The sequence below is a fragment of the Oncorhynchus keta genome, chromosome 22 (genome assembly GCF_023373465.1).
Source record: "Oncorhynchus keta strain PuntledgeMale-10-30-2019 chromosome 22, Oket_V2, whole genome shotgun sequence".
NCBI classification, from domain to species: domain Eukaryota; kingdom Metazoa; phylum Chordata; class Actinopteri; order Salmoniformes; family Salmonidae; genus Oncorhynchus; species Oncorhynchus keta.
Window position 1 is genome coordinate 2,676,024 of NC_068442.1, and position 23,062 is coordinate 2,699,085.

Here is a 23,062-nt window from a genome sequence, read left to right on the forward strand (position 1 = left end):
CGGAAGGGACATAGCCAGCGGTCAGGGATGAGTTGATGAGCGAGGTGAGGTAAGGAGAAGGTCTCCGGAAATGGTCTGGAGAAGAGAGGAGGGATAGGGTCGAGCGGGCAGGTTGTTGGGCGGCCGGCCGTAACAAGACGCGAGATTTCATCTGGAGAGAGAGGGAGAAAGAGGTCAGAGCACAGGGTAGGGCAGTGTGAGCAGAACCAGCGGTGTCGTTTGACTTAGCAAACGAGGATTGGATGTCACGACCTTCTTTTCAAAATGGTTGACGAAGTCATCTGCAGAGAGGGGAGGAGGGGGGGGGAGGGGGAGGAGGATTCAGGAGGGAGGAGAAGGATTCAGGAGGGAGGAGAAGGTGGCAAAGAGCTTCCTAGGGTTAGAGGCAGATGCTTGGAATTTAGAGTGGTAGAAAGTGGCTTTAGCAGCAGAGACAGAGGAGGAAAATGTAGAGAGGAGGGAGTGAAAGGATGCCAGGTCCGCAGGGAGGCGAGTTTTCCTCCATTTCCGCTCGGCTGCCCGGAGCCCTGTATTTATGGACCTGACTGTACCAGTCAAAAGTTTGGACACATCTACTCATTCAAGGGTTTTCTTTAATTTTATTTTCTATTTTCTACATTGCATAATAATAGTGAATACATCAAAACTATGAAATAACACATGTAGAATCATGTATTAACCAAAAGTGTTATTTTATATATTTTATATAAGATTATTCAAAGTAGCCACCCTTTGCCTTGATGAAGCTTTGTACACTCTTGGCATTCAACCAGCTTAATAAGGTAGTTATCTGGAATGCATTTCAATTAACAGGTGTGCCTTGTTAAAAGTTAATTTGTTGAATTTCTTTCCTTTTTAATGGGGCGGCAGGGTAGCCTAGTGGTTAGAGAGTTGGACTAGTAATCAGAAGGTTGCAAGTTCATACCCCGAGATAGCCCTATTAGGTAATAGACCAAGTCCATATTATGGCAAGAACTGCTCAAATAAGCAAAGAGAAATGACAGTCCATCATTACTTTAAGACATGAAGGTCAGTCAATTATTATAATTATTGTAAATTATTTGGTTGACAGAACACATTGTATTCTATTATTGTCATGTTCTGACCTTATTTCATTTTTTTAAGTCTTTATTTTAGTTGGTCAGGGGCGTGAGTTGGGGTGGGCATTCTATGTTGTTTTTCTATGTTTTGTTCTGTTATATTTCTATGTGTTTGGCCTAGTATGGTTCTCAATCAGAGGCAGGTGTCAGTCGTTGTCTCTGATTGGGAGCCATATTTAGGTAGCGTGTTTTCTGGGTGGTTGTATCCTGTGTTAGTATTTTCACCATACGGGACTGTTTTGGTTGTTTTTACTTTTGTTCAGTTGATTTTTATTAAATATATCATTATGGACACTTACCACGCTGCACATTGGTCTGATCCTTGCTACTCCTCTGAAGAAGAGGAATTTTGTTACAATTATTGTGTTATATTATTATATGAACTATTAACATATATAGAAATGCTAATGCTTATCTTTTTCAGTCTTTAGGAACGTTTAGCATGGCTGTAAATGATAGAGAAGCACAAAGACCTGGCAACTAACCATGACAAAGAAACATGCAGTGTCTATGCTTCTTGTGACATTTTCAATAACATGCAGTAGATGTTTTGTTGTTGCTAGGTGGAGTTATGGTCTCGTTGTGCCTACCTATACTTTTATTCCTGTAATCACACGTGTGAATCTGCAAATGTGTATCAAACCATTTTGAAAATGTGACCCTTATGTCACACGTTGGCCTCTTTATTTATAGAAAGACCCACATGCCTGTTTGTGAGGGCAGCTTGGCCTGCAGTAAAGGGAGGGTGGATTAACCTAAACGGAGCCGCTCCTCCCAGTCACTAGAGTACTTGGCTGAACCCATTTCACACCCATGGGTGACCCAGTTCCTGGCAGTGATGTAAAAATACTTTAAAGTACTAGTTCAGTCTTTTTTGTATCTGTACTTTATTATTTATATTTTATTACTTCACTACATTCCTAAAGAAAATAATGTACTTTTTACTGCATACATTATCCCTTACACCTAAAAGTACTTACATTTTGAATGCTTGGAAGGACAGGAAAATGGTTGAATTCTGTCACGGATCCTCCAGAACTTTCATTATGCACACCTGTCCCTATTCCCACTGATTAGTACTTGTGTAAGTGTTCCCTTTGGTTCGCATTGGGCTGTTGATTATTGCTACAATGTCAGTTGGAGCGTGTGAGTACCTGTGCTGTGTGTTATGGCTTTTGTGCCGTTGTGGATTGCGCAGTTGATTATGGGTCTCGTTCCGTGTGTTAATCATTGTGAGCTTGTGTTATTTATTCGAGGTACTCCTCGCTCTTTTGTTTGGGTTTCTACCCTGTGTTTTGTTACGTGTTTGTTTGGTCTTCGTCCCTGTGCCTTTACACGACACGCTGTAATTTAGGCTTAATAAAAAAATAACTTTTACGCATTCCTGCGTCTTTCTCCCCGAATCGTTCATGCCAATGTGACAAATTCAAGCACTTATCAAGAGAACATCCCTGGTCATCCCTAATGCTTCTGATCTGGCGGACTCACTAAGCACACGCTTCATTTGTAAATTATGTCTGAGTGTGCCCCTGGCTATCCATAAATAAAAACAACTAGAAAATGGTGCCACCTGGTTTGCTTAATATAAGGAATTTGCAATGATTTTGACTTTTGATACTTAAGTATAATTAAAACCAAATCATTTTTAGACCTTTAAAAAGTTGTATTTGACTGGGTGACTTTTACTTGAGTCATTTTCTATTAAGGTATTGTCACTCCCTGGCCATAGAGGCTTTTTATTCTCTATTTTGGTTAGACTAGGGTGGGCATTCTGTTATTTTTTTCTATGTTTTTGTATTTCTTTGTTTTTGTCCGGGTATGGTTCTCAATCAGGGACAGCTGTCTGTTGTTGTCTCTGATTGAGAACCATATGCTCTTCCCCACATTGGTTTTGTGGGTAGATGTTTTCTGTTTTGTGTATTGCACCTTGCAGAACTGTTTGGTTGTTTTTCTCCAAGTATTTGTATTTATTAAAAGGTATTATGAATACTTACCACGCTGCACCTTGGTCTTCTCCTTCTCCCGACAACAGCCGTTACAGGTATCTTTACTTTTAATAACAATTGGGTACTTTTTCTACCACTGGTTCCTGTACTGGCCTCGGCCCTTAGCCCTACTCTCTAATCTGTACCCTGCATTGCACGCCAGGCCACAGGTTATAATGGACCATTATGGGGCCTGTAGGGCAAATGGATGTCAAATCTTTGGTCTATTTATCCTTTCCTTTTGTACTGTTTTGGGCATGCTCTCAATTCAACAGATCTCTTTTCTTATTTGAGACTTTATTACAATGGTCTCCAGTTTATACTAGAGTTTTCAAGTAAAAGCCAGAGATTCCAGAGAAAGGGAAATCCCTATAAATCCAACGTGATTTGTATATCGGTCTAGTCCAGGGGTGTCAAACTCATTTCGCATCGTGGGCCACATACGGCCTAGGGAGATGTCAAGTGGGCCGGACCATTAAAATTATACCATACTCTGCTATAAATAACCAAAATATCATGTCTTTCCTTTGTTTTGGTGTAAAGAAGCACAAGAACATTAGGAAAATATTGAAATTGAATGAAGTATCCTTTTACAAAACATTTCATGAAACACCTCATATTTCCTTAGACAAATGTGCAATTTACTTTTATCATTCACAAATATGCATTGCAACTGATCCCACTGATTGTACAAAGGCACAACACTTTAATTGATACTGAAAAATATAGTAATGCACTTTAAGATTAAATGAGACTTTTAAAGAAAGGAATTTTTAAACCACTTACACATACGCATATAAAATCTAAATGTAATCCCTGCGTACACCTTACAAACTAAGGAGAGTGATTTTAAATGTGTAATGAAGAAAGTGTTCGCCTGTCCTGTAAATCTGTAAACTTCATACATGAAACATACATACACATACAATACATACTGAAAATTTATGGAGTTGTATGAACAGTAGAATTCCATCACACAACTTTTGTTTTGAAGCTGCTGACTAACATTAAAGTGCACATTTTTTAAATCACCACAGTAAGGATTCATCTTCACAGAGCTGTATTCTTTCAATGCAAACAGTATCTAAGGCAGCATTTTAAAGGTGTTAGTCTAGTCTGGACTTGTATTTGTACCTGAAACTTGGCATCTTTTTGGCCTGTACAAGTGCATCAACACCAGGTGTCATGTCCTGACTAGCTGTCACTTTCAGAATGTCATTTAAGTTTGTTTGTGAGCCTTGAACGCATTTTTGTTTTATTGATATTCATCACTGAGAAAATTTGTTCACAAAGGTAGGTTGTCCCAAATATGCACAAATTTTAGCAGCCAGGGCTGTTAATTTGGGGTACCCTGGTAGTAGATACTGATAAAATCTGTCCAGACCTACAGAGGCAAATTTGCAAGCAGACCTACAGAGTTGTCCTTGCAAGCCGTCATATTTTCGCTGTGATGAGTCTCGTAGTGGCGTCGAATATTATATTCCTTCAATACCGAAACTTGTTGCAAACACACCAAGCACAAAGGTTTTCCGTGCATCTCTGTAAATAAATAGGACGTGGTCCATTTTTCTTTGAAAATTCTACACTCCTTATCTACTTTTCTCCGTTTGGATAACGACATTTTGGCTAATGAGGGTGTAGCGGAGAGGTAGAGACCAAGGTATTAACAACGTCGTAACAAGCAGCAGATGGCGCATTGATACCGTCTGCTGTTTTCAGTCTGTCTCAGTGATGCGGCTTGTCTTCTACTCTGATGGAAAGAGTGCGCCCCTTAGCGGATAATCCATGAATTGCAGCGAATTAAAAATATTAATTCCATGTCTTTTATGCATTTTTTCCACTTTCAAATTATCCTGCGGGCCTGATCGAACCTCCTTGGGGGCCGGTTCCGGCCCGCGGGCCGTATGTTTGACACCCCTGTCAGACGACTCTAGTCTGTCTAATATTCTAGGATCTTAGGCTAAACCACCACATTGTGGTGCTGTTTACCATAACTCCCTGCCTCTCTTCTCTCCTCAATATCCTGGCCATGTCTCTTTATCACAGTCAAAAGAGAACTAATGCTTTCCCCACCAGCGACTCGCAAAGAAGCTACCGCAGAACTTCCACATCTGACCCAGACATGCTCTCTCTCTCTCTGTCTGCCTGCCCTCTGCCCCTATTCCCCTCTTTCATATCCATTTCCTTAAACCTCTCCAGTTGAAAGTAGCCAGTCTAGCCCTTAGCGCTCAGATGGCTGGCCAGTGTGTGTGTGTGTGAGAGAGAGAGAGAGAGACAGCTGGCAAGTGTGTGCTGCAGTCAATGGACAGGGTAATCCCCTTCCACCAGATAGGCTAAATGAAGTGCACACATTAACATTAAGGACAGACACATCTGGACCACCACATCTGGTGTCGGCTGCCCACTTTGGTCACGCTGGTCTGGGTACACCCTTTCATGACAGTTTCGGGACAAGGGTCTCTTTTCTGGGATGGTGGCTGGCAGCAGCGGCCGCCAACCCAGGGGCATCCTCTCTCTCCTCTCCCAAAGAAGTGATTGGGCCCCAGAGGGAGTGGAGCAGGAAGGCAGAAACAGATTTGGGGAATTCCAGCTGGTTTTGGAATTGGGTTGTGTGTTGGATTATGAAGGAGCTGCTGGGAGTAGATCGGTTTGGTATTTTAGAGCAGGTAGCAGTAGGGGTCTGACAACTAGTGAGAAACGGAGGAAAGGCTACTGGAGAATCAGAGTAACATTTTGTCTCAGGGCAAGATGATGCAGGCGTGTCATATACGGTGCCTTCAGAAAGTTTTCACACCCCTTGACTTATTTCACATTTTGTCGTGTTACAGCCTGAGTTCCAAATGGATACACAAACAAATAGTCTCGCCTATCTACTCACAATAACCCATAATAACAGAGTGGGAATATGTTCATAGACATTTTTGCAAATGTATTGAACATTAAATACAGTAATATCTCATTTACATAAGTCAAGTTAATACATGTTAGAATCACCTTTGGCAGCAATTTACAGATGTGACACTTTCTGGGTCTTTATGAGCTTTGCACACCTGGATTGTACAACATTTGCACTTTTTTATTTTTTATTCTTCAAGTTCTGTCAAGTTGGTTGTTGATCATTGCTAGACAGCCATTCTCAAGTCTTGCCATAGATTTCCAAGACAATTTTAAGTCCAAACTATAAGTCCAAAATGTCGTCTTGGTAAGCCACTCCAGTTAAGAGTTGCCTTGTTTTATGTTATTGTCCTGCTGAAAGGTGCATTTGTCTCCCAGTGTCTGTTGGAAAGCAGACTGAACCATGTTTTTGCCTGTGCTTAGCTCAATTCTATTTATGTTTCTATCCTGAAAAACTTCCCAGTCCTTAACAATTACAAGGACACCCATACAAATTATGCAGCCACAACTATGCTTGAAAATCTAGAGAGTGGTACTCCGTAATGTGTTGTATTGGATTTGCCCCAAACATAACACTTTGTATTCAGGAAAAAATTGCTAAACCATCTAAGGTGTAATTAATAACTTCACCCTGCTGAAAGGGATATTCAATGTCTACTATCTACCAATAGGTGCCCTTTGTGAGGCATTAGAAAACCTCCCAGGTCATTGTGGTTGAATCTGTGTTTGAAATTCACTGCTCAACTGAGGGACCTTACAAATAATTGCTTGTGTGAGGTACAGAGATGAGGTAGTCATTCATAAATCATGTAAAACACTTATTTAGGCTTGCCATAACAAAAGTGTTGAATGCTTATTGACTCAAGACATTTCAGCTTTTCATTTGTAATTCATTTGTAAACATTTCTAAATGTTGTGTTACAGCCTGAATTTAAGATGGATTACAATTAGATTTTTGGTCTCTGGCCAACACACAACTGTCACACCCTGACCTTAGAGCCTTTTTATTTCTCTATTTGGTTAGGTCAGGGTGTGATTTGGGTGGGCATTCTAGTTTTTCTATTTCTTTGTTGGCCGGGTATGGTTCCCAATCAGAGGCAGCTGTCTATCGTTGTATCTGATTGGGGATCATACTTAGGCAGCCTTTTTTCCACCTTTAGTTTTGTGGGATCTTGTTTGTGTGCAGTTTCTTTCTGCACTGCATGTAGCTTTATGTTCGTTTTTGTATTTTGATGTTTTTTCGGTGTCATTTAAATAAAAGTCAAATGTACGCTTACCACGCTGCACCTTGGTCCAATCCATCTCTCAACGATCGTGACAACAACAAAATGTGAAAAAAAGTTAAGGGTTGTGAATACATTCTCAATGCACTGTATATTCCATGTGGTCAGGTGATGCTGGTGCTGGAGGAAGCTAGCAGTGATCTGCCTGTGCCTCTCACTGTGGTTGATTCATTAGTGACCATTTTAATCCCAGTCAATGGCTGTGGATGGATCATCCCTGAGTAATGATGCCCATAACGGATTATCCTGCCGGCAATTAGTCTCCCATCCAGCCGCTCTCTTCTCTAAGCCTCAGACCTGGGTTCACTTCAAATACTATTTGAAATCTTTCACATAATTTATTTTGAGCATTTGCTCTAGCCTGCCTGGAGTGACAAATGTGCAAGGTTATCCATTTTTGGGACTATTCTATTGGACAATTAAGCCAGGCAAGCACAATTAATTACAGATCAAGTATTTGCAATGATATCAAATAGTATTTGACCCAAGCTGGTCCACGGGGGACTCGAAGAATGAGATTTACATTGTGGTTCCATTATTAGATAGCATATTGGATTCCTTGTGGAGGGAGTGTCAAGAGAGGCTGTAGTGCTTATAGTGTATATTTACAAGGGTGTGTGTGTTTATGTATGTTTCTCCTCTAAAAACCTGTTGGTCTTAATAGCCTAACAAAGAAGCATTTGTTAAATATACTTCCTTCATCCTCCACGTGTGGCTGAATATCCTTCTCCTCCTGCTCAGGTGCCATCCCGGGCTTCATGCTGGGTGTGTTCGAGATCCCTCTAAATGATTGTGAGGAGCTCTACAGGAGCTGGGTTCTGACGCCTTCAAGCAGAACGTCATCGTTGGCACCATCAAGATGGGCTGGAGCCATTTCTTCTGCGACTCGCAGACCTTGGAGCAAATCCTCAAGTGAGTATAGAATAGCTTCATAGATACAGCACGCTCATTTTGTCTCAAAGTTTATTGGAGGAGATTATCAAAGGTCCCTTCCTCGGGTATGGATGAAACGAGGACAGAGGAAGCAAGGATTTGAAGACTAAGTAACATTTTCAGACACAGCCTTCTAGTAACAACTCCTTTTTCCTTCTCTCCCACAGAGAGAAAATGGGCTCTCATGGTGGAAACATCAAGAAACTCCAAATGCCCAAAGTTAAGCTTTGACACATGGTATGACTCATTTACACTCTCTGGAGTGTGGCGCTGATGATCACACACACACACACACACACACACACACACACACACACACACACCCTCTCATGGATGGCAAGGTGGACAGTGAGGAAGGCCTTCACGATCTCTAAAAGGTCCTAGTAGTCATTTTTATTTCAATATCAAATCATTTCTGGGTAACAATTGAGTACCTAACTGTGATTGTTTTCAATTATGGTCAAAAATAAACAAAAATAGATTTTTAGCGAAGGGCAATTTCTCAAGCAACAATTTTGCTAGGACTGCCTGGGATTGGTCTGAGCAGAGAGGCGAACACTGAAAATGTGCTTTTCTTGGCAGAGGGATTTGGAACTCCCTTAGTGTTTTTACACGTAGTCCCTTTCAGCAAAATGTTTGTGAACTCAGTGCAGGAACTCAAACCCCTCAAAAGAGCCCCCGAAACTAACTGAACTGAGAGCCATCTCGAGAGGGGGTCTGAGTTTGGGTTCCCTTTAATAGGACAATGTGGACATGAAGCTCCCCAGGTTCCCTTGTCATTATTCCCGCCCCACACCTAGATTACTGCAAACGTTGTTTCCCCTGGCATAAGCCCTCACATTGGTGCCAAAAGAGAGAGAAGATGATGTACAGGTTCAAGCAAAAAAACGTGTGCCGTTTTTGAATGTTGATTAACGATTGTCAAGGATGCTTAGAAATTCCAGAATATGTGTGGTTTTTAGTTCAAATGATTTGTTTTCAATATGTGATCTGTAGGCTAAGAGAGCTTCTCAAGCTGTTTAGTCGATTGTGGGGTTTGAATAGTGTGAAAAGTCAACAACATATTTGGTGAGAATCACAACCATATCTATTTTAGCTCTTAAAGGGGCAGTAGCCTACATTGAGTATACCATTTTTTAAGTACAACATTGTGTAATCTGCAGTTATTCTTCTGCTATTTAGTTACCAATCATTTTTGCATGTTAACAGTATCCTCGGATTACAATTATTGTCTTATATTTGAACTAAATGCAATCTATTGCCTCCCAAAATATAAGTTGGTGTATCAAGCTGTCTGATAACACATTTTGATGGAATGGCTTGTCCAGCACAATGAAAAACTCAGAATGCATTGAGTGAAAAAATATATTGTTTCCTTTCTAAACATATCAATGTGAATTCAAAGAGGACTCGGATCACAGAATAGTTAAAGTGAACTGACAAAAGAGTTGAGTCCTCATTCAAGGGAAGGATGCATTGAGAATACAAAGGTACAGTAACTGAGTTATTTAGCTTTTTATTTATTTTTTTACCCCAGTGTTCACTTTAGAGATCCTGAGATCGGTTCTTTTAAAGAAGATTATATGTGAAAACACCCTTGGTTTAACACATTTTCCACATGGTGATAACACCACGGAAGGCCTAAACTCCATCCTACCAAAACAGCCTGAAATTTCAAGCAGTCTTTTCAAACAACTTTTACGCATAAAGGGCATTGTCAATCAAATCAAATGAAATTGTACTTGTCACATGTGCCGAATACAACATAGACCTTACAGTGAAATGTTTATTCACAAGCCCTTAAGCAACAATGCAGTTTTAAGAAAAAGTACCTTAAAAATAAATAAAAGTTACAAATAAATAAAGAGCAGCAGTAAAATAACAATAGCGAGGCTATATACAGGGGATACTGGTACAGTGTCGTTCATTTTCACATTATCTTAATTTTCAAAATTGAACAGTTATTCCAAACTCATAGTGTGGAAATATATATATATATAACATAGAAAAATCACATTTTTGACTGGACTGGGCCTTTAAAGGCCCCATGCAGTTTTTGAATTTTCTTTTTCAATCATCACTGTATGTATCAATATATTTGATGTTTATTTCATGAAAATAACTTCAACCTGTATGTTTAATAATGTATCACCCTGAACTTCCTTTGGCCTTTGAAATGCTCAGTCTGATCGTGTGAGCAATAGGAAACAAATGTGAAAATATTTACATACACATCTCTAAATGGCTGATGGTCTATTATAATCAGATCACATTGTGACATCATGATGTGGTTCACCTGAACAGGTCTTTCACAAAAAGGGCATTGTCATAATTGTACAATTTCAGACCGTTATTCCACCTCATAGTGTGGAAATATCATAATGAAAACAGAAAAATCACGTATTTAACTGCATTGCCCCTTTAATAATGAGGTCACTCAGAAAGCGTCTGGCCGGTGGCTGTCTGGCTGGCACTCGAGCATCAGTACATTACCCATCCACCAACACTGTCAAATCAAATGTTGTTTGTCACATACACATGGTTAGCAGATGTTAATGCGAGTGCAGCGAAATGCTTGTGCTTCTAGTTCCGACAATGCATTAATATCCAACGTGTAATCTAACCTAACAATTTCACAACAACTACCTTATACACATAAGTGTAAAGGAATGAATAAGAATATGTACATTAAAAAATATATGAATGAGTGATGGTCCTTCTGTAGCTCAGTTGGTAGAGCATGGCGCTTGTAACGCCAGGGTAGTGGGTTCGATTCCCGGGACCACCCATACGTAGAATGTATGCACACATGACTGTAAGTCGCTTTGGATAAAAGCGTCAGCTAAATGGCATATATTATTATTATTATTATATTATTATTATGGTACAGAACGGCATAGGCAAGATGCAGTGGATGGTATAGAGTACAGTATTTACATATGAGATGAGTAATGTAGGGTATGTAAACATGATATGAAGTGGCATTGTTTAAAGTGGCTAGTGATACATTTATTACATTAATTTTCCATTATTAAAGTGGCTGGAGTTGAGTCAGTATGTTGGCAGCAGCCACTCAATGTTAGTGATGGCTGTTTAACAGGCCTTGAGATAGAAGCTGGTTGTTGTCCTTGATTATCTTTTTGGCCTTCCTGTGACAACGGGTGGTGTAGGTGTCCTGGAGGGCAGGTAGTTTGCCACCAGTGATGCGTTGTGCAGACCTCACTACCCTCTGGAGAGCCTTACGGTTGTGGGCGGAGCAGTTGCTGTACCAGGCGGTGATACAACCCGACAGGATGCTCTCGATTGTGCATCTGTAGAAGTTTGAATGTTTTAGATGACAAGCCAAATTTCTTCAGCCTCCTGAGGTTGAAGAGGCGCTGCTGCCATTTCAGTTTGTCCATGATGTGTACGCCGAGAAACTTAACCCTTTCTACCCTCTCCACTACTGTCCCGTCGGTGTGGATAGGGGGGTGCTCCCTCTGCTTTCAACCAAGAGTCAAGACTAAACCAATTCACCTTGGTGGTGTATAGACAGTTTTTTTTTTTGTTGCACAAACCAGCAAAAAATGCAACAATATGTCCGTGAAACTATATATTCACAGTATCGTGAATGAATTGTGGTTTATTTGGTAGCATTTCGTAGTGTGACTGATTATAAATAATTGCATTAATAACGTACAAAGTTAAAGGTGCACCATTTGATAGATTCCACCACTCCCCTACCTCAGGCTTCCAGTCGGGAGACCTAACCCCGCCCCCCTCCCCATCTTGTACTTCTGAGTGGAAGACCTTCCCAGGCAGTAGCCTGCCTAGCTCACAAACTAGAATTGGGGCGGCCACTCCAACAAAGTTAATTGACCCACAGTCACATGATATCATTGACGTGACGTGCAAATGAGCGATAGAAAACCGATCACACACACGTCACCGCTACAATTTTGTTTTTGTTCCCCTTACCCTAATTGTAACCCTAACCATAAACCTAACCCCTAAGCTTAAAATAGCTTTTGTCCTCATAGGGACATGGGAATTGTCCCCACGAGGGAGAATTTTCCTTGTTTTACTATCCTTGTGAGGACTTTGAGCGATTTGTAGATCCCCACAAGGGGATCATGTATATGTGCCGCCCCTCCTATATCTGCTATGTGGATGACTTGGCTATAGCAACACATTCTATTAATATCACTCTTATTCAATACATGGCTATGTTCATTTACATAACCAACATCGCCAGCAGCTTATGGGGCCAAATGGAAAAACAACAAATGTCATGTCATACCCTACTCCTACCTCCAGGTAGCATCATTGAGCACTCCTCTGAAGGCCTATGTGTTCAGGGAATAACCTCCAGCCAACCGAGCCAGGGGTGCACTCCCACTACCTCGGGGGCTATGAACACAACATGTGGCAGGCAGTCAGAGCCTCCTCCGTTGCCATGGGACACAACCTCCATCAGGTATGACCAGGACCGGGTTGGCTCACCAGAGTGCATTGGGGGTCAATTGGGCTCTGATTCCGTGTAATTATTATTTTGTAAGGGTGAGCACCCTCTCTCGTGCTCTCTGTTTATTTTCCTCACCCGTTCTCGTCTGCTCTGTTTTTTTCCCTCATCCCTGTACCCACTTTTCTATAATGAGCAGGGGTGGGAACAGGCATTATAATTCATAGTAGAATACTTGAGGTTTTATCCTACTTCACCCAGCAGCAGTCTGTATTTAAAGGACTGAGTGACATGTATGGCCTCCCTCCAGTGTGTAGCCTAGTTCATATAATCCTGCAAAATCCCCCTTCCCCATCCCTGTAATACACTTCTGGAGTTTTGGATTCATGTGAAAACCATCAGCATTTGTTTCCAGGCAGTTACATTTGGACAGAGAACAGGAAGAGTCAGACAGACTTGTGTGGCCCGAATGGTGCCATATTCCATACACAGTGCACTACTTTTTACCAAAATGAATGCACTATATAGGGAATAGGATGCCGTTTGAGACGCAATCTGCCTGAGAGATGGTTAACTCTATCCATTCTAAACAGGCATCTAAAGAGACAAGCCATTAGACAGGACAAGAGCTCAGCAACCACAAATACCCACAGTGCCTTCAGAAAGTATTTGGACTTATTCCACATTTTATTTTGTTAAAGCCTGAATTCAAAATAGGTTAAATATTTTTTTCTCACCCATCTACACACAATACCCCATAATGACAAAGTGTAAACATGTTTTTAGAATTTGTTTTCTAATTTATTGAAAAAAAACTTTCTACAGCTGTTAGTCTTTCTGGGTAAGTCTCTAAAAGCTTTCCACACCTGGATTGTGCAATATTTGTCCATTATTGTTTTCAAAATTATTCAGGCTGTGTCAAATTGGTTGTTGATCACTGCTAGACAACCATTTTCAGGTCTTGCCATAGATTTTCAAGTAGATTTAAGTAAAAACTGTAACTCTGACGGCCACTGAGCAACTCCAGTGTGAATTTGGCCTTGTGTTTTAGGTTATTGTCCTGCTGAAATGTGAATTAATCTCCCAGTGTCTGGTGGAAAGCAAACTGAACCAGGTTTTGCACTGCTCGACTGAGGGACCTTACAGATAATTGTATGTGTGGGGTACAGAGATGAGGTAGTCATTAATAAATCAAGTAAAACACTTATTGCACACAGAGTATGTCTATGCTACTTATTATGTGACTGGTAAGCATATTTTTATTCCTGAACTTATTTAAGCTTGCCATAACAAAGGGGTTGAATACGTATTGATGCAAGAATTTTCATCTTTTCATTTTTTTATTCATTTGTAAAAATGTAGAGAAAAAAAAGAATAATTCCACTTTGACATTATGGGGTATTGTGTGTCGGCCAGTGACAAAACATCTCCATTTAACCCATTTTAAATTCAGGCTGTAACACAAGAAAATGTGGAAAAAGTCAAGGGTGAATACTTTCTGTACATCCTGAATCCTCTCCACTCAGCTATTTTACTGATCAATTACTGATTACCTTCTTCCCCCCCCCCCACCACCCTTTTGCTCTCAGATCAGCCTCAATTCGTAGGAGCATGGACTCTGCAAGGTGTCAAAAGCGTTCCACAGGGATGCTGGCCCATGTTGACTCCAATACTTCCTAGAGTTGTGTCAAGTTGGCTGGATGTCCTTTGGGTGGTGGACCATTCTTGACACTCACGGGAGACTGTGATACAAACCCAGAAGTGTTACAGTTCTTGTAACAAACCAATGCGTCTGGCATCTATTACCATAACCTATTCAAAGGCACTTAAATATGTTGTCTTGCCCCTTCACTCTATGAATGGCAAACATACATAATCTGTCTCAAGGCTTAAAAATGCTTCTTTAACCTGTCTCCTCCCCTTCATCTACACCGATTGAAGCGGTTTTAACAAGTTATAGTGCATTCGGAAAGTATTCAGACCCTTGACAATTAAATAGTTTTTCCCCCCTCATCAATCTCCACACAATACCCCATAATGACGGAGCAAAAACAAGTTATTAGACATTTTTGTAAATGTTTTAATATAATAAAATATAAATATAAATATAATATATGCCATTTAGCAGACGCTTTTATCCAAAGCGACTTACAGTCAGTCATGTGTGCATACATTCTACGTATGGGTGGTCCCGGGAATCGAACCCACTACCCTGGCGTTACAAGCGCCATGCTCTACCAACTGAGCTACAGAAGGACCAAAAATAAAGATTGAAGTATCACATTTACATAAGTCTTCAGACCCTTACAGCCTCAAGTCTTCTTGGGTATGACACTACAAGCTTGGCACACCTGTATTTGTGGAGTTTCTCACATTCTTCTCTGCAGATCCTCTTAAGCTCTGTCAGGTTGGATGGGGGGCGTCGCTGTACAGCTATTTTAAGGTATGTCAAGACCGATTCAATCGGGTTCGAGTCAGGGCTAGGGCTGGGGCACTCAAGGACATTCGGAGGCTTGTCCCGAAACCACTCCCGCATTGTCATGGCTGTGTGCTTGTTGAAAAGTGAATCTACGCTCTATTCTGAGGTCCTGAGCACTCTGGAGCAGGTTTTCATCAAGGATCTCTCTGTACTTTGCTCCATTCATCTTTCACTCGATCCTGACTAGTCTCCCAGTCCCTACCGCTGAAGAACATCTTCTTGGTCACCTCTCTGACAAAGGCACTTCTCCCCCAATTGCTCAGTTTGGCTGGGCAGCCAATTCTAGGAAGAGTCTTGATGGTTCCAAACTTCTTCCATTTAAGAATCATGGAGGCCACTGTGTTTTTGGGGACCTTCAATGCTGCAGACATTTTTTGGTACCCTTCCCCGGATCTGTGCCTTGACACAATCCTGTCTCGGAGATCTACGGACAATTCCTTTGACCTCATGGCTTGGTTTTTGCTCTGACATGCACTGTCAACTGTTGGATCTTTATAGACAGGTGTGTGCCTTTCCAAATCATGTCCAATAATTTTAATTTACCACAGGTGGACTCCAAGTTGTAGAAATATTTCAAGTATGATCAATGGAAAGGATGCACTTAGCAAAGGGTCTGAATACTTATTTGTTATACTGTAAATGTGCATGCATTTCTAAAAAACTGTTTTTGCTTTGTCATAAGGGGGTAGTGTGTGTAGATTTATGAGGAAAACATTTACTTTAATCCATTTCAAAATCAGGCTGTAACGTAACAAAATGTGTAAAATGTCAGGGGGTCTGAATACACTGTACATCAACAAGGGATCATAGCATTCACCTAGGTTCACCTGGTCAGTCTGTCATGGAAAGAGCTAACCTAAATTTTCTTTTCAAAATCCTACTTTTCTTAAACCCTAACCCTAAACCGTACCCTAACCCTAAACACTAAACCTTTACCATAACCCTAATTCTAACCCTAATTCCACTTTTAATTGTAACCCAGCACTAAACCTAACCCCTAAGCTTAAAATATCCTTTGTCCTCATGGGGACGTGGGCAATATCCCCACGAGGGAGAATTTTCCTTGTTTTACTATCCTTGTTGGACTGGGGGATTTTTAAGTCCCCACAAGGATAGAAGAACCCCCCCCACACTCCCACTCACACACGTGTTTTTCAGTAAGCCTACCTGGCTACTAGAGACATCAAATCATAATGTAGCCTCAAGGTGTAGGTGAAGGATGTGTGTAGTTTCTTATTTGCCTGGGTTGGAATTCTCATCATGTCATCCTCCCAAATTGGCTTAGGAAACACAGATGTAGCATACATCTGGGGTGGCAGGTGGCCTAGTGGTTTGAGTGGGGGCAGTAACCTAAAGGTTGCTGGATTGAATCCCTGAGCTGGTAAGGTAAAAATCTGAAACGCTCTGGGTGTCATGGGTGTGAAGTCAGGCACAGGAAACAGAGAGTTCAATTTAGTGCTATTTAATGCACACACGGTGAACAACGGCCTCCCCACGAAACACTGGGTGCTCAAAACAAATGCCCCAACCACGGGGGACGAAAACAGTCCAGCAAAATCCACGACCATGAACAAACACGTTTGTCTACTACATACACAAAGGTTACAACAATTAATCCCGCACAAAGAAACGGGCGGGTCGGCTGACTAATAAAGCCCAACTAATTACCACAAACTCATAACAGGTGTAACCAATAAACACATAAGGAGGGGGAGGAAAGAATCAGTGGCAGCTAGTAGGCCGGCGACTATGACCGCCCCGAGCGCCACCCGAACGGGAAGGGGAGCCACCTTCGGTCCGAGTCGTGACAAAATCTGTTGTTCTACCCCTGAAAAAGGCAGGCAGCCCACTGTTCCCCAGTAGGCAGTCATTGTAAATAAGAATTTGTTCTTAACTTAACGTGGTCCTTCTGTAGCTCAGTTGGTAGAGCATGGCGCTTGTAACGCCAGGGTAGTGGGTTCGATTCCCGGGACCACCCATACGTAGAATGTATGCACGCATGACTGTAAGTCGCTTTGGATAAAAGCGTCTGCTAAATGGCATATATTATTAACTGACTTGCCTAGTTAAATAAAGGCAAAATAAAATATGCACATCGCACAGTGGTGAGATCCACACACTTGTTTGTTTTCATCAAAGGTGGGAATCCCATGCTACCACACTTTTAATTGGAACCGGTGTAGGTGAGCGGGGAACGCTCTGAAAACGTGTGCTGAGAAATTTAACAGAATGGTTGATGAAAACCGCCTTCCTACTGTCTTCCAAGTCTCCCTCTCCCAGATACTCATACAGTATCCAAACAAAGACCCTTCCCCACAAACACACACACACACACACACACACACACACACACCTTTTGAAATCTACATCAGACTCGTTAAAACAGAGAAGCATGTGCTTGTTAAAACTCAGTTATCCCACTAGGTGCTAGCTAACTGTGGAAAACTCTTACCTCTCACTGGGAAAGTGTGACACCTTAGGTAGTTAAACATGTTTACAATGACAAGAGAGTTATAACAATGTTCTTGTCATTGAGGGAGGAATTTATGAGGATTTTTAAAAATTGTATAGTTGCGAAGGAAAAAGGAAAAGCAATTAAGTCCGTCTGCACAGCTGGCAAACGTACTATGAATTGATCACAAAACCATCTGATATTGCCAACTACTTTAATGCCTTTTCATTGGCAAGATTAGCAAACTTAAGCATGGCATGCCAACAACAAACTCTCATTCTTCATATTCATGCATAACTGACAAAATAATGAAAGACGAGCATAGTAATTTTGAATTCTGTAAAGTGAGTGTGGAAGAGGTGAAAAAAAAGTATTGCTGTTTATCAATAATGACAAACCACCTGGTTCTGACAACTTGGATGGAAAATTCCTGAGGATGGTAGCGAACTACACTATCGGTCAGCGGTTTTAGAACACCTACTCATTCAAGGGTTGTTCTTTATTTGGACTATTTTCTACATTGTAGAATAATAGTGAAGACTTCAAAACTATGAAATAACACATATGGAATAATGCAGTAACCAAAAAAGTGTTAAATCAAAAAAGATGTATACTTGAGATTCTTCAAATAGCCACCCTTTGCCTTGATACAGCTTTGCACATTCTTTTTAATTTGTTTAATACTTTTTTGATTCCATATGTTTTATTTCATAGTTTTGATGTTTCACTATTATTATACAGTGTAGAAATGAAGAAGAACTCTTGAATGAGTAGATGTTCTAAAACTTTTGACCGGTAGTGTATATTGCCACTCTTATTTGCCATATATTCTATCTAAGCCTAGAGGAAAGTGCTTCCCCTCAGACCTGGAGGGAAGCAAAAGTCATTCCACTTCCCAAGAATGTCAAAACACCCTTTCCAGCCAACCAATCAGCCTGCTACTGGCCAGAAGTAAACATTTTGGAAAAAATTGTGTTTGACCAGATACAATGTTATTTCACTGTAAACAAATTAACAACATACTTTAATCATGCTTATAGGGCAATTAACATTTACTGCACTGACACAAATGACTGATGATTGGCTGAAATAAATTGATAATAAGAAAGTTGTGGGAGCTGTATTGTTAGACTTCAGAGCAGATTTTGATATTATTGATCATAATCTGTTGCTGAGAACATGTGTTATGGCTTTACATCCTATGCCATATTGTGGATTGAGGGCTACCTATCTAATAGAACACAGAGGGTTTTCTTTATTAGAAGCCTCTAACGTAAACCAGGTATAGTGTGGTATACCTCAAGGCAGCTGTCTTGGCCCTCTACTGTTCTCTATTTTTATTTGATTTTTTTTTTTTTTTACAAATGACCTACAACTAGCCTTGAATAAAGCCTGTGTGTCTATGTACAGTTGTGGCCAAAAGTTTTGAGAATGACACAAATATTAATTTTCACAAAGTTTGCTGCTTCAGTGTCTTTAGATATTTTTGTCAGATGTTACTATGGAATACTGAAGTATAATTACAAGCATTTCATTAGTGTCAAAGGCTTTTATTGACAATTACATGAAGTTGATGCAAAGAGTCAATATTTGCAGTGTTGACCCTTATTTTTCAAGACCTCTGCAATCGGCCCTGGCATGCTGTTAATTAACTTCTGGGCCACATCCTGACTGATGGCAGCCCATTCTTGCATAATCAATGCTTGGAGTTTGTCAGAATTTGTGTGGTTTTGTTTGTCCACCTGCCTCTTGAGGATTGACCACAAGTTCTCAATGGGATTAAGGTCTGGGGAGTTTCCTGGCCATGGACCCAAAATATCAATGTTTTGTTCCCCGAGCCACTTAGTTATCACTTTTGCCTTAATGCAAGGTGCTCCATCATGCTGGAAAAGGCATTGTTCGTCACTAAACTGTTCCTGGATGGTTAGGAGAAGTTGCTCTCGGAGGATGTGTTGGTACCATTCTTTCTTCATGGCTGTGTTCTTAAGAAAAATTGTGAGTGAGCCCAATCCCTTGGCTGAGAAGCAACCCCACACATGAATGGTCTCAGGATGCTTTACTGTTGGCATGACACAGGACTGATGGTAGAGCTCACCTTGTCTTCTCCGGACAAGCTTTTTACCAGATGCCCCAAACAATTGGAAATGGGATTCATCAAAGAAAATAACTTTACCCCAGTCCTCGGCAGTCTAATCCCTGTACCTTTTGCAGAATATCAGTCTGTCTCCTGTAGAGAAGTGGCTTGTTTGCTGCCCTTCTTGACACCAGGCCATCCTCAAAGTCTTCGCCTCACTGTGCGTGCAGATGCACTCACAGCTGCTTGCTGCCATTCCTGAGCAAGCTCTGTACTGGTAGTGCCCCGATCCCGCAGCTGAATCAACTTTAGGAGACGGTCCTGGCACTTGCTGGACTTTCTTGGTCGCCCTGAAGCCTTCTTCACAACAATTGAACCACTCTCCTTGGAAGTTCTTGATGATCCGATAAATGGTTGATTTAGGTGCAATCTTACTTGCAGCAATGTCCTTGCCTGTGAAGCCCTTTTTGTGCAAAGCAATGATGACGGCACGTGTTTCCTTGCAGGTAACCATGGTTGACAGAGGATGAACAATTATTCCAAGCACCACCCTCATTTTGAAGCTTCCAGTCTGTTATTCAAACTCAATCAGCATTACAGAGTGATCTCCAGCCTTGTCCTCGTCAACACTCACACCTGTGTTAACGAGAGAATCACTGACATGATGTGAGCTGGTCCTTTTGTGGCAGGGCTGAAATGCAGTGGAAATGTTTTGTTGGGATTCAGTTCATTTGCATGGCAAAGAGGGACTTGCAATTAATTGCAATTCATCTGATCACTCTTCATAACATTCTGGAGTATATGCAAATTGCCATCATACAGGCAGCAGACTTTGTGAAAATCAATATTTCTGTCATTCTCAACACTTTTGCCACGACTGTACACTGATGACTCAATATTATACACGTCAGCTACCACAGCAAGTAAAATGACAGCAACCCTTAACAAAGAGCCATAGTCCGTTTTAGAATGGGTGGCTAGTAATAAGTTAGTCCTAAATATATAAAAAAACTAAAAGCACTGTATTTGGGACAAATCATTCACTTCACCCTAACCTCCTAAACCTACATTTAGTAATTAATAATGTGGCAATTGAGCAAGTTGAGACAACTGCTTGGTTTAAGCCTAGATTGTCAGCTGACATGGTCAAAACATATTGATTCAAACAATGGTTGCTAAAATGGGTCGAGATCTGTCCGTAATAAAGCTTTGCTCTGCTTTCTTGACATCACACTCGACCAAACAAGTCCTATAGGGCCCTAGTTTTATCATACCTGGACTACTGCCCAGTTATATGGTCAAGTGCTGCAAAAATAGGACATGTAGGCAAATTACCATTGGCCCAGAACAGAGAAGAATGTCTGACCCTTAAATGTACACGGACGGCTAATATCAATAACATGCACATTCATCTCTCCTGTTTCAAAGTAGAGGAGAGATTGACATGTTAAAAGTTCCAAACTGTCTGTTCAATCGGTTAACACACAGCTCAGACACACCCCACAAGACATGCCACGGCCACCATAGGTCTCTATACAGTCCCCAAGTCCAGAACAGAGGCTACGAAATGCCCAGTACCGTACCATATAGAGCAGGGCAGATTGACTCCCCCTCTCCACGGCACTGCAGGCACTGTTAGCAGAAAACCGGGTCCCTCTTATAGAGAATGGAAAAATGGCAATCTTTGTGTAAATAAAACATTTTTTGGAAGACAATCACGGTACCAATAATTGCTTCTAATGCACCAAATACTTTTCCTTGAACTGATTGTTTTCAAATCGCACACAGAAGACGTTATAAGGATCATTTAGTTGCTAATGACAGCCTGCAGTACCCCGGTCGACCTTCAACTTGGGTTACTCGATGAGAGGGGTCAGCACTTAGCTAGCCTGCAACTTCACTTCCCCGGAGTAGCTCAAACTGCGCATGTTATTTCTCCATGAGACACAATCTTAACAGACTTCATTTGACTTCAATGCGCTATTGAGTCTTCACATAGTGATGAATGGTGTCACATGATCGATGGCTTTGTCATTGACATAGAGCCATGTCTCCATGGAACTCTCTTCCACCTCAGATAACTCAAGCTAGCAGTGAAATCTGATTTAAAACAACACCTCACAACGCAGACTGTGAAGAGACAAACACACAGTTGTGATTTTAGCATGTAAATCTTGGTGGGCAAACAACATTTGTTGGGGGACGATGCATGCCAGAAAAGCCACTACATAACACTAAACACTAAACAATACATTAATTGCACTATAACGGTGACAAACAGTGCCCACAAACTGTTAGGGCCTACATAAAGCTGTCACAACAGCAGGGTCCCAACAGCAGTCCCAACACCTTACCACTGCTACACCTGGCTACCAGCAGGGCCTTTCCCGGCAGTGAAACAGTTCATTCAGCCTCATTTACTGCCTTTAAAAAAACATAGTTGATATGGTTGACTTGCTTAAACAAATTTGGTTTCTGATGACAATTGAGATGTCCCCTTATGCCATAGTTTGTACAACAAGCGGATAAGAGGCATCATTTCGATGAAGACGTTAATGAGCAAGCTAGGACGGACGTAGTCAATATAAGTATTTGTTCAGCACTTTTGAAATGTACAGCAACAGAATTCAGAACATGGGCTGTTCTTACAGTATTCTCCCTGTACACCAAATCGGAACCGTAGGAAAAGTAAAGGGGGCATATAAGCAGACGATGAAATTACAATATTATATGATTACATTTCTCTAAAACAGGTTATAGGTTACATGTGCACCACCAAGTCAGAACAACAGGCAAAATTAAGAGGTGAAAATAGACCAAATTCTTAGGGTAAGGCACATGGACTACTAACAGTTTACTACACAACATACACTTAGTATTGCTTTCTTAGCTACAGTATATATATCTCCCTGGCATATTACATAATTTATGCAGCAGCATGCAAGACATTTTTGGACTCACCTTGTTGCGCTCTGCTCACTTGAACAGGAAGGCGGCACGGCGGTCCTTTGTGGGCAAATTTTGTCATCAGACTTTGACATCAAATTCTGGCATTATCTGGATTTATGGTGCTTTCAAGACAACTGGGAACTCTGGAAAAAAACAAGATCAAATCATGATAATGTCAATGATCTTCAGATCGTAGCTCTAGAATGAGACCTGAGCTCCCAACTTACAATTCTGAGTTGGATGACCGTTCAAAAGGTATTTTCCCAGTCTGAGCTATTTTTTTCCCGTGGTCCCAATTGTCTTGTCAGATTTCCTAGTTCCGAGTTTCAAGTTGTTTTGAGCGTGGCAGAAATCATGCTGGATTGACAGCAAGGCCAATGTTAAATGTTTATCATTTTAAGCTTGTAAAAGAGACTCTTAAACCCAGACTTCGGACCACACACCCACTCCACTCCACTGAATAGCAGGCTA

The 23,062-nt window shown here is 41.1% G+C and overlaps 1 long non-coding RNA gene across 1 annotated transcript; it reads left to right on the forward strand.

The window, feature by feature from the left end:
• Positions 1 to 924: 924 nt before the first annotated feature.
• LOC118400714 (uncharacterized) lies at positions 925 to 10,004 on the forward strand. Its single transcript, XR_004829073.2, has 3 exons — positions 925 to 1,029; positions 8,005 to 8,175; positions 8,364 to 10,004. It is a non-coding gene; the product is annotated as an uncharacterized LOC118400714 (long non-coding RNA).
• The last annotated feature ends 13,058 nt before the right edge of the window (positions 10,005 to 23,062 follow it).